Raw genomic sequence first — 13,652 nt, 5'->3', positions numbered from 1 at the left:
TAGACTGTCTTTATAGGACATTCAGGAAGATGTCTTTGAAAGACTCTTTATATTTGTAAAAAATTGAGCACAAAGTTACATCAATACACCTAGAAGGATATTGTAGGAGAATAAAACCCACAGAGAGTAAAATCTGAGACATGTTAGTGGCCCCAAACACATTGGGAAAATGGCAAGAGCATTAAAAAGACTGTAAAGCTATTAAAAAGGACTGACTCAGGTTGAGTATAAAGTCAGTGTTCATAGTGCTAAATTACATAGAGCTTTTAAGGAAACAACCTTTTACTCATAGAGGGATAGGAAGTCAACGGGAAGTTTAAACCATGTGTGGTAGATTAACTAATGGTTAGCCTTTGACACCCATCAAACTGAATCAGCACGGTTCTGGGTGTGGAAGATCCATGTGAGGACTGTTACCAACAGTGTAAAGGGTTACGTGGAGGGGAAGATGGTATGCTGTGGATTCTCCTAAGAATCTTGTCACGCTGGCTTTCCTGATATGAAGTCAGGTAGTCTCATCACTGGAGTAGCTCGGGGCCTCTCTGTTGCTGAGGATGGCATCAATTCTCTCCAGCGGAGCTCTGCTCCTTACAACAAATGTGGCTTCCTGGCTCCAGTTCAGATCCTTAATCTGCTTGCCCAGAGCCTTCATCTCTCTGATGCAAACTTTCTAGCTTCTACCACTGGCCTTTTGGACTTCCCAATGCAGATCCTCGATACAGACTTGCATGAGACATTGTTGTGGGCTCTGGGCCTCCAGCTGGACTCAAGGAGGAAATTGCCATGGGCTCGAAGTCTTCATCTGGACTCGTGCAGGACACTGGCATGGAATTTAAGCACTCACACGAATTCTTTGGGTCTGCTGTACTGTTCTGAATTTGATTTTTTGGGTGAATATTGTAAAATAATAAAACAAGTTATGTGTTCTATATTAAATCTTTTCCCTTGTAAACCTTGAGTACAACAGCAAGGGAAGATCATTATATAATTCGTGTTTTGACAACATTATAAGTGTGCCAAATGAGGCAAGGACAGACTTGGGGAGATTCATTAGGAGGCCTTTTCAATCAAACAGGAAAGAGATGATGTTTGGGGCCAGGGAAATAGCAGTGAAGGTGGTGAGAAAGATTGTTTTTGCATTTATTTTAAGGTAAATCTGGTAGAATTTGCTGATAAAATGGAGACTGGGTATAACAGAAAGAAGAAACTGTTGCTTAGACTATAAGACATGTGAAGTTTTCTTTTTCTGAGATGGGGCTAGTAAAGGAGGGGCAGGTTATGGGATACATTGTATCTATGCTAGATTTGAGAGTTATAGTCTTGAATGTTTCTATTGACAAAAATCAAAAGTTCAGCTGTATAAGTAATTCAGAAGTTCAAGAAATAGATAGTAGTGGGAAAAAACTTGAGTGTTCAGATTGGTGGTTAAAACCATGCAGCCAGATAAAGTTATCTAAGAACTTACTACAGATAAACAAAATGTCTAGACTAATCCCTGTAACTTGATAATAATTACGCATCAGAATAATACAGGTACAGAACAGGAAAATAACAGGGAACAGGTATAAGATTTAGAAAATAATGGAGTAAAATCAAGTGACAAAGATTTTAAGAATAGTAGAAGAATTAAATGTAGGTGATAGTTGAAGTATAAATGATAAATTAAAAGTTAACCATTATATTTAGTCACTATGAAATTATTGTTGACTATTGTAACAACAGATCTATGAGTTGGAGATAAAAATGTCAATTGTTGTAGATTCAAGAAAGCATTGAAAGAATAGAAATAGAAGAGTTTATCATAAAAAGGAATTGAAGATTGGACAGCACATAAAGAAGACAGAAGTCATTTATAAAGTATAAAATCATGTGTGTACATATTTAATAAATAAACATGATACATGAATTTCATACATAAAATATACATATATGTGTGTGAATAAATTAGATTGATTAGGTAGCAGAAAATTAAGATCTATGATCCATAAGTGCCTATAACAAGGTCTTGACCAGTTGGTCTGTTAGCTCTGGCAGTATAATAAAAGTTCTACATGGAGAGTGAAGAAAAAATATTGGGGTACAGATGTAACTGGTGGACTTGGCAGTGGGAGAATGTGGCAGCTTTCTTCTAGTGCATCATTTTCTCAGTGAAAGAAGAAACTAGGATCATCAGATGATGGACTAGAAAAGACCAAGTATAAAATAGTTACCTCACTTAGTAGGAGAATATATTGGCTAGAGAAATCATCTGATATTTATTTTCACAAAAGTAAAGAAAGAACAGGTAACATAGTTTCTTTTCTTTCCCTTATCGTTTTTTCCCTTGGGATCTTATCATCCAGTCACTTCTAGGATGGATGAAATAAATAGAGATGCAATAAACAGAGAGACAGATAGATTCATCCAAATCACTATGAAGGAAGAAGAGACAGCTATGGAGTAGAATACTAGTTAGGTGGTATTAAAATGAATTTTTAAAGCAGTGATTCAAAATGAAACACAGTGATACCTAAGTACTTGCCAGTAATTGGTTCCAGGATGTATGCAAGTACCAAAATAAATACCAACAAAATTCTTTTGAAAGATAAGGACTCATGAGGCAATTGACATAGATAAGTTATTGAGTATAAGACAGTGAGTATTATAACAAATTCTTCACATTAAATTTATTGACTTTCCAAGCAGTTTCTTACCAAAATTGACTATAAATGTATTTATTAGTCACATTTCAGTTTGGTGGACGTGTCTCTCCAATTAGATGATTCAAGATTTTTAACTTTTTTTTCCTCCAACTATCAGAGGGGGAAAGAAAGCTTGGAAAAGTAAGATTGATTATTGCAAGCAATCTGGCTCAACACATCCATTCACATCCCACTGGGGAGTACTAATAATATGATTGTACCTCCATATGTATAAGAAAGATCACTACTGGTTTCATAACAGCTTTTAAGCTATAAATTCATTACTATAGAATGACAGAATAACATTTAATGAACTTTTAGTTATTTGTGATGTCTTGATTATAATAACGGGAGCGGAAATCAATTAGGCATGGATGACATTGGGAGTATTATGGGCTATTGAACAAAGTATATGGATTGAGTAACTTCATGGTATTGAGAAAATAATCAGAATTGGATTATTAGAGATGTCACCCAGAAAGATAGATGTAGAGTCAGCATGTGGGATATTTTCAAGGAAAAATAGTTAAGATTAATTGATTTGGACTCAATCTGTCTATCTCAAAAAGCCAGAAATGAACAACCCTAGAGGAACACAGAATTACTGCATTACTGTCAGTCTGGTCCTACTCCTTCAGGTGATAATATATATTCTAGAAAGATATATTAGCTGCTCTAAATTTTAAGTTTTCTATTATAAAATAGAAATATCAAAGGTTATCTTACTAGATTATTGGAAAACAAAGTGAGGCTATATGGATGATTCAGACTTTAACATTTTATTGTTTCATGTTTCTATCTGAATTGCAGGATCCTGCTATCTCTGCAATATTAGGATACTTGAAAGCGGTGCGGGGGATATATAGGTTGCCTCTGATTTTTAACATATCTTCCTTGACCTAAGAAATATCCAATGACTTTTACAAAACTTGAGTCAGATATTAACACAGTAGATTGAAAATATAGGTCGGGGTAAGAAAGTTATTTTTTAAAAATGAAAAATCCTATCAGTATCCTTTGAAAAAGTTAATTGAGTCATGATGTTTGGGTTTTCTCTTTAGGACCATACCAAGGATGCAGTTAAATGAGGTTAAAATATTTGGTTATCATAAAAAATCTTTTCCTGATTTATTATGAAACTGATTAACTTGTTCTAAAGTAGAAACAACATCTCACCAATTTGGTAACAGGACACAAGTGAGCCTAAATATTAGCTACAGTAAGAAATAATTCTGCCAAATATTTATATCATGTTCACAGAAACAAACCTGGGAAGATTGAAGATGGATAGGTTATGATCATTTGCACTATATATGCCAACATAATTTAGGGAATAAAATAATAAAATATGCAGAGGGAATTAAGGAGAGAAAGCAAGTAAAGAGTCTGTGAGGACTTAATGGTAAGAAATTTTAGGAGTTTTGAAAGGGAGAGCAGAGCAAACTTGAGAATGGGCAGTTGCTGGTGTCTTGCTACAATGGTGGTGAATATGATGAGACCAGAAAGTGAGCGAGACAGTGGAGCGTGAAGAGGGTGTGCATGCCCAGGCGGTGCAGGAGAGGGAGCTTGCTTTGCGGTTTAGGGCCTGGGTGGAGGAGGAGAACAGAGAATGTGCTCTGGGTATTGCCTCAAACGCCCTTCCTACTTGACTTTTTATCTCCTTTCACCATTTTCTCTGTTTTTAGTCTTTCCTCGATCTTCAGTTTTAAACTGTTACCACTTCTGCAGGAAAGTGTTCCCCGATGACGAAGCCTTCCGTGTGGCTACAGAAGTCCACTGACGTCCTTCTCAGCATCAGTTACTGTCTCTATTTCATTTTAGTGTTTTTCTCACACTCGACGGTAAGTTACATCGCAAGGGGTTTCATGTTTGTTTGCTTAATACTTCACAGAGTCTCGCTTGCAGCGCACACTCAATGGAATTTTGTTCCAAGAATTAATAGTAATAAAGTCTAATAAAACAGCTGAGCAAGGAGTTGGTAAGTTATGAGAGTGGCAAGAAGCTGGATCGTGTTGCCATTCATGACAGGAGAGAAAAATCAATATAGGGGAAGGGAAAAAGAGCTTAAATTCCCTCAATTTGTTCCTGATTTCAGAAGTATAGGAGTCAGGAGAAAATAGTCAGTTCTGGGACGCTGTGGGCAACCTCTTTAAACGCCAAATAAGGATTTAAAATTCACTCTGCTGTAGCAGAACCTAGGAAAAAAATAAGTAAAACAAGGGGTGAGTGACAGATGGGTAGGAAAAAAGTCAGAAGATCGTACTTTCATGGAAGTGAAAACTGGCCAAGAAGGCAGAAAACTTCACTGAGGTTCTCTTACCAAGAAGCAACCACTGAAACACTGCTCCACTGGTGGGAGTGTAGACTGGTGCAGCCACCGTGGAAATCACTGTGGAGGTTTCTCAGAAGATTAGGATTGGGAGTTTCATCCAACCCAGCTATTCCCTCCTGAGTGTTTTCCCAGAAAAACTGAAGAGATGCCACAGTGGTATATGTGCACCCATGATCATAGCAGCACAATTTGTAATAGCTAAATCTTGGAGACAACCAAAATGCCCATCAACTGTATAGTGCATGGAAAAGATGTGATATTTTTATACAATGGAATATTACTCAGCTATAAAAAGGATAATCTTGAGGCCTTCATAGGTAAATGGAGGCAACTTGAGGCTCTCTTTATAAGTGAAATTAAATAAGAATCATATTTATAAATATCACATTGTGTCTCCTAGTGTAAAAGTAATAAGAACTGTAGGAGTAACAAACCCAAAATGTGTAATTGCTATTGTAAAAAAGAGAGGAAAATAAAATGCTCTAAAGGATATAACTGCATGTATGTTTAAGTGTGTAACATAGATGACCATATTACTAAATTTTTGCTGGATCATTGAGCAGAACTGTTTGCAGTCTTACTGTTTGAATGTCCATTTTGTATGCTTTAATTTTGTAACTTGAACAACTATTTCTAAGATGACAGTATGTGATTTGTCAACTAGTGATTTCTTAGTGTTTTTTTTTAATTATGTATTATTACTTACCCTTTTTCTGTTTTGCTTTTTTTGTTTTTAAATAATTTTTTTTAAAAGAAGCAACATTTGAGACGATGGTTGCTTAACTGCTGCTGTGTTACTCAGAAGCACAGTGATTTTAAAGCTTAACCAGAATTTCCAACATATGGTAAAATGACTTCTGTATTTATTCATGTGTATGTGAATCTGTGTACTATAATTTTGCCAGATATGAAACAGCTGGAGACCTTAGTGACCAATCATTTAAATGTATATCTAAGCCAAATGAAAACTCGAGGAATCAGACTACAAAATGTTACCTTGGATTATATTTGCATACATTATCACATGTGGTTTCAGGCTGATTTCTATAACTTATTGATGCAATAGAAGGCAATTTGTTAAAGTGAAAGCCAGTTTTTTATTACAAATTTATAAATTGCAAAATTATGATTTAAGCAATATATGCTAAATCATTGTAGATAATGTTTTTGTTTTATTTTTGTTAAAGCATTGAGATTGAATTTCACACCTTCACACTGACGAACAACTTGCTTTGCCGTTGTCCGAGCAAATTTAATTCCTCATGTAGCATTTTAAATGTTAATCAGAGACAAAACCAGTTCTGGCCAGGAAGGACCATGGTTTAGCAACTAACATTTACACTGCACTTTTCACTTGAAAAGCCATTTAAGAACATAAATTAATCTTTACAATACTTCTGAGAAGAAGTTAATGACAGGAAGGACGATCATTACTCCCATATTACAGATGAGTAAAACTACACTGCAAGTTTAGCGACCAAATTAAAATTATTACTCATGTGGCAAATCATTTATGACTATTCCCATCTGATATTTCATGCTTCAAGTTATTTTTAATGCATAATCAGCTCTTGGATGAGTAACTGTATTGCTCCCAAGTCTTTAAGAGGAAAAAATACTGAAGTAGTAAGACATGGCATAAGAAGTGTGGTCGCCACATGATGGAATAGTATTACTCTCTACTGCACACATAGCGGGAGAAAAAACTTATACAGTACTGACATCCGTCCCCACTTCCCATCCAGACATCATATCCAATTAAGCAGAGAACTCTCCGTCAGCACACTTGACTAGCTCACCTAGGAATGTCACAACTTCACAAAAATCAATATTGAAGTTATGATAGACTGACGGTTTCACAGGCGAATGAATGTCCCTTGATTTTTACCTATTTTGCTGCGGAACAGAGAAAAGCGCTCAAAGCATGAACAAACAAACTTAATTAAGCTTAAGGGTTATGTCTGAGCAATATAAATCCAGAGCAAGCAAAGTCATGGAGCACTGAAAAACAACTTCATGAAATTCTGATCAATGAGAAATAATAGATGAAAAGCGGCTTCAGCTGATTCGGTAAAGTTGATGCATGGTGATTTAGGAAGGCAAAGTGTTCACTTGTAAGTAGTTACTTTGGAGAAAATTTTCTGGACTCTTTAGACTGGTGCCCATATTGAAGCTTTCTATAGTTTCTGGCATATTTGACAAGTTACTGATAGTTTTCCTTTTGTTCGCTGATCTTTAAAGTCATTCTTAACAGACTCTACATATGGGAAAGAAAACATCTTAAAACTTGAATGGGAAGGCATGGAAGCTTAAAGCTATCAAAAAACCAGATTGCCCTGTCTCAGAAGTCTTCACAGATATTTCTCTAGGAATAACTTCTTTGTGGAAAGGGTTCTTTTCTGAGTCCATCTAATTCAGCTCTATTCTGGCCCATTCTTCTATTCTCAGACATTTTCTTTGAGACCCCAATCCTCTTGGACATAGTCCATTACCTTGTTTCTTTGGATTAGGCCATTTTTGAACTAAACGAAATGGTAAAGGTTAATACCTTGAAGCACTAATTTAAATTACAAATGGTAGCATTAATTTACAACTTAGTACAAGCTGACCTGTTATTCAGCTGGAAAAATCCTTCTGAACAAGGAGTTAGAAGGTTTCACTGGGAGAAAGAACTGGGCAAGTGAACCATGAAAGATAAGGTCCAGGGAAATCATTTTAATGTTCAGAAATTTGTGATCTCTGTAATCTTACATTATAGACTATGCTCTATGAGGAAAAATAAGGGAGGAGGAGTAGAGAGAGAGATCCATTTCCATAATGGCATACGGTTTATCCATAAGAAAATCTATAAAATTATCTTTATATTCAGTTATAAATATATACATTTTCCTCCCTTGGACAATTTCAGTTTTTCTGAGGGAAATCATAAGAAAGACTTTAATTCTTAAAATTAACATATACACTTCCGTCTTTGGAAAGCAGAAAAACCCAAGACATCCAACAATTTTAGTTCTTCTAATTAATTACAAATCAGACATTACCAAAAAAATAAAGGCGGTTTACTATCTAAATAATGTTACAAAAGTTCACAACATATGTTCACAACATATGTTCATCCATACTTTTATTCACTAAGATAAAGTTCTGTAAGGTTTACTTAAAATTTTTCTAGCTAATTTCAAGCAGATAAAAAAACAATTCACAAGACAAGGTCATGACCAAAGTTCTGATTTTAGAGCTACTTTAGTGAGGAATCTAAGTTCTAAGATGTAGGTTTTGCTTAAATTCTGCCTCCATCTTGTGGAGATGGTTTTTTTCCATTCTTTCTTTTTCTCCATTGATGCAATCAATTTTGTGCACATGTATTTACTCAGTGTTGCTGGGCACTGATATGCTGATTTACAAGGCCAGGGTATTTCAGAAAGGTTATGATTTGTGAAGATTTCTGTAAAAATGGGTTAGAATAAATCTTTTTCATTGTAACTTAATATAAAGTTTGCACTCTTGGATAACAACATTTTTAATCCTTTGCATTTTCTTGCACAAAAAAATAATAAAATAAAATAAGAAGATCCTTCAGTATGTGCTCGATGCCAGGCACACAGTGAAAAGTACTGTCATTCACTGTAAAAAGAATATGTTTCTGTCATTCTAGAAATGTATATACTTTAACACATTTTACTCCAGAAGTGTCTACATTCTTAAATTTCATTGCGATTTATCGTCTTATTGTTTCAGTGTTCTTTCTTCTTAGTAAAGGATTTCAAGTATGTTTTCTCTTTGTAAGGAGGAAATTCAAGAAAAATCCAAGACATCCAGTATGTCAATTTTTCTAAATTCTTAGAATTCAAGGGATTTTAAGTACAAGTGACTCTCAAGGCAAATGGAAAATTACTGAATTTGTGTTTCAGGGAATGTGAGATCTGGACAATCTAACTTATTTTATACCCAAGAATGGTATCACTATATAGTTTCTCAAGATTTTTATTTTCTATTATCATTGGAAAGAATCTGTGCATTTAAAATTTCAGCTTTTATACAAATGCTGCCTATTTATCCAAATTATGTTCTTTTTTCTTTTTCCTAGGAAAGAAGCAACTGACATATCACCTTTCACCATAAAAATACTGATTTAAATTCTTTATGATACATACTGTCGCTTCTAGAATGATTACATTCATTCACTAATTCCCAGAAGCAAAATTTCTTACCTCTTTAGAAATGTAGCAAGCCATCCACAGTCTCACTCTAAGCAGTAATTGTAATTATGAGTGAAAAATGCATAGCTTCAAACCAGTTAGAAATATTTGAAGATAAGCACAAACATAAATGTGGCTCAGTATTGTGCTACTTTTTGTCTCCTGAGTGCTACCAAACATCTGTGTTGGAAAGAAAGCAGCCAACACAGAAGCCGCCTCTGGTTTCTCCATTTCTGCACATGTGTCATGCAATGATACACCAGGGTGTATGCAAACAAATAACGAGAGGATGTTGTCATCAGCAAGCTTCATTAACCAGGTCTTTGTGCATTCCCGCTGATGGTTTTGTGTGTGACTTGTGGTACGAACACCAGCTCTGTGGTCCTGAATGAGACTAACTCAAATCAGAGTTAAAGATAATAATATTTGCTTGGTTCTAAGTATTCAAGTGAAATTGCTCAGGCAGTTGATATTTACTGTTACCTGAAATAGGGAAAATTGATATCAATGTCATTTATAATGGAGCCCATTTCTTTGTAATTTTTACTTGGGTAGCACAGTGATTCTTAATGTTATCATGGTACTGGCACAAAATACTTCTCATTAACAACTTGAAGGAAGAGAGTCTTATGTGGCTCATGGTTTTAGGTGGTTCAGTCTATGGCAGAAGACAGAAGTTCATGTGCAAAGGGCCTAATGGGGCAAAGTTGCCCTGTTCATTGTGGTCAGGAAGAAGTTCATGAGATCAGTGCCAGAGAAGACAAGACCAGGCAGCAGACAGAATAACCAAGGTCATATTTCCATGACTGACTGAGACACACCCAGGAGTGTGTATTAATAATCTTCCAGATGGTACCCAAACTATTGAAGTTGACAATTAAGTTTTAACTGTCACAAACTTTTCCCTCACATTGGCAATGTTTCACATACCACATATTTGAATTAATAAATGTTTCATCTTAAGTGTGATGGGAGATTAAATTTATTTACCAAAACAAGTTCCTAGGTGTAGAGTGATCAGTCTGAACATATACCATTTACTCCAAGGATAGGCGTTTAGTTATTCACACATATTATATGCTAAATACTATGCTAAGTAGTTAGATATATTGTGGAACAAAAACAAACAGAATCTCTTCATGATCCAGTTGAGGATCTTATGGAAAAAATAGTTTTAATTATATAATCAAAAACCACAACAGTGAGTGCTAAGAGATATTAATTATCAATGAATTGGATACAGAGCAGAAGAAAGAGTAATTTATGCTGAGGCATCAGCCCCTTAAAAGTTATGCAATAAAGAATTTAGATTGTTGTAGAGAGATTGAAGGAGGACCAAACTCAAAGTGAGAAGAAAACTGTATACTTTTTTGTTGTGAAAGCAACAGATAGTCATAAAGATAATTACTGTGGTTGCAGTGTAGACAGAATAGGACTGATTAGAAGGAAATGCATTTGTACAAAGATGAACAACTGTGTACTAAAGAATTTGGCTTCTTTCAAAAAGATAATTGGCCTTTGTTCCCAACTTCCAACACTTTCCAAGTACGAGAATCATCTTTGTTTTATGTAGTGGGAACCTGGGGTCATATCAGATAGTTTATGCTGACTATGTGTTAGCCTTAGGGCATGTGATATCAGTCTGAGGAAGAGTAAAGGTTAGAGATTGAGTTCAGTTGTCTGAGAAGTTTATCAGCCAGTCACCCCTACATAAGCTTCAGTAAAACTCTGGACCTCAATGCTCAGCAGTGCTCAAGAGTGGACATACTTCATTTTTGTTGTCACATATCAATACTGAGAAGATAACACTTTAAAGGGATTTGAAACTCCTCTGCCTGATGCATCTCTTCCTTTGGTTGAAATCCTGTATTCTTTCCCTATAATAGATGCAATTGTGTATGCAGTATTTCCGTGAATTCTATGAGATTTTATAGTAAATGCAGACATTATTGAGAAACTCCTGTGATAGGTAATTTTTGGTGCCTACTTGCCTGGGTCATGATGCGCAGATAGTTGGTGAAATATTACTTTAGATGTTTCAGTGAAGGTATCTTTTTGATGATATCAACATTTAAAGTGGTGGATTCTAAATACATTATTTTAGTGTGGGTAAGATTTACCCAATCATTGGAAATCCTACTAGAACAACAATGGATCTTTGAATGAGAAGAAATTCTATCAGAAAACTGCTGCTGACCCTTGAACTGAAAACTCTTCCCTAAGGCTTTAGCTGGTGGACTACCTTGAAGATTTTGTATTTGCAAAGCTTACACAACTGTGTGAGCATATTTATTAAGGTCTCTTTCTTGTTTCTCTCTGTCTGTGTCTCTCTCGTGTGTGTTCATGTGTGTGTGTGTGTGTGTGTGTCTGTGTGTCTGTGTGTGTGTGTGTCTAAAACTCTACTGACATTATTTTTCTGGAGAAACTTGATTTAAAAACTCACCAACTTTGCAGTTGATTTTAGAAATGAGTGTGGTCTTAGATTCAGTTTTCTTTCCCTCTATGTAATAGGACCTAGTACAGGAGGACCTTGCCATGTGGTCTAAAGTTTGGGGTAAGCTCAACAGTCTGGAAGACTGTGCCCTTAGCCTTGGAGCTTATCCAACACCAGATAACAGGTTAATAGGACTCCCTTCTAGAGAAGATACAGGCATGAAGAAAAGGAGCAAAGCTGAATGCATTTGGAAAACATTTGTTAAGTAAAATCAAGAGGAGCTAGTGAATGAGGTGAAAGAAGGTAAGATGCAGTATCAATGAAGACAGGGATTGTGCAAATATTGCCAGAGATAATTTCGAAAATATATTAGTTTACATTAGCTTAACAATTCTTTTAAGATCATGATACATTATCATTCTTTAATGTTATTATTCTTTAACTATATTATTATGGAATTTTGTTTTTTCACAGAAGTAAGAAGAGTGTTTTAAAATATTTATTAATATATGCTTCTATTATATTAAAATAAAACAATTGGCTAGGGGTTTATCCCAGAGGCTTAAGTGCTGCCAGGCAAGTGCAAGGTCATGAGTTCAATTCCAAGACCAAAAAACAAACAAACAAACAAAAAACCCAAACAAACAAAATTTAAATCAGCTTGGATAACTGGATTTAACAATAACTGGATTTAAAAATAGTTTGTACTGACCACAAACAGATCTTTGGAAGAAACTCATCCTTTTGATAGGGATATGAATTCAAGAATTCATGAGAATAACAATACAGCCAAGAGTCACAGTCCTTTCCCCTTTACTGATTTCTCTACTCTCCAAGGCAGTTGGACCAAACAGCACACATCATCTGAATGAGGATGCGCCAATTCAGGAACAAGCTTCCTACTTCTAGGCAATTCTGAAAGGAGGCTGCAGGAGGAAAACCACCAGAGACAACCTATGAGCCCACAAAATTTGAAAGACATTTGTAAGATATTTGAAACATCAGCCACAGAGATGTACATTTTTGGGGGGCTGGGATACAAGCTGATGCTTTAAAGAAAAGAATGTGAAAAGTGAGCTGAGAAAGAAAAGAGATACAGGGCTGGAGATTTAGCTCAGCGGCATAAGCGCCTGCCTTGCAAGCACATAGTCATGAGTTTGATCCCTGGTTAAAAGAGAGAGAGAGAGAGAGAGAGAGAGAGACAGAGAGACAGAGAGACAGAGAGACAAAGAATTCACGCAAGAAGCCTTCTTAGTGTGTGGAGGCCATCCTCTACTTACCTTGATGGGCTTGTTGGTAGAGGAGGCCTAGGTGAATATGCTTGGCTCACTGGGAACCCACGGTCTGATTCTTTTTCTTTATTACTCCTTTATTACAATGCCCAGATCCTCTATTTGCTTTGTATACCAACCTTGAATTTTCTTCAGTTAAAACCAATTAGAAGTGATCTAAGGATGTAGCTTGGTGAGTGCCAGCCTGGTAAGCACGAGGTCATGAGTTTGATCCCTGGTACCAATAAATAAATAAATAAATAAAAATTTAAAAGAACTGATTAAATGTACTTTCTTGGGGTGCTCAGAGCACTTTCTGCCAATAATTTGGATAAGATAATTAACCACTAAAGTAAATGGAGAATTAATAATTCCTTTCTTTGGCAGAGATAACCTCTGGTAGCATGATTTTTGTGAATTATGTATTAAGTGACATCTTGTTCAAAGAATTTCTAATTAAAGCAATAATAAGGTAAATTATTCAAATTCTAATCTCTATAAATGTTGATGGTGTAGTGACTATGTGCAAAGAATAAACTTGTCACATGCATACATTTATTTTATCTACATTTTAACTTTTAGATTGTTAAACTCTTTGATGATGAAATACAATAAAAGAGTTCTGATTCTACTACAATCAGAAAAAAAGCTTTAGAATTCCTGAGATGATATTCTCACTCATTTTGCAGATAAAGGAGAGAAAAGATCCATCATGATATAGGGAATTCCAAATGG

Source organism: Cavia porcellus, unplaced genomic scaffold (genome assembly GCF_034190915.1).
Source record: "Cavia porcellus strain 051 isolate PalLab524CR breed Dunkin Hartley unplaced genomic scaffold, mCavPor4.1 scaffold_30, whole genome shotgun sequence".
Taxonomy (NCBI): Eukaryota; Metazoa; Chordata; class Mammalia; order Rodentia; family Caviidae; genus Cavia; species Cavia porcellus.
This window is presented reverse-complemented; position numbering follows the sequence as displayed.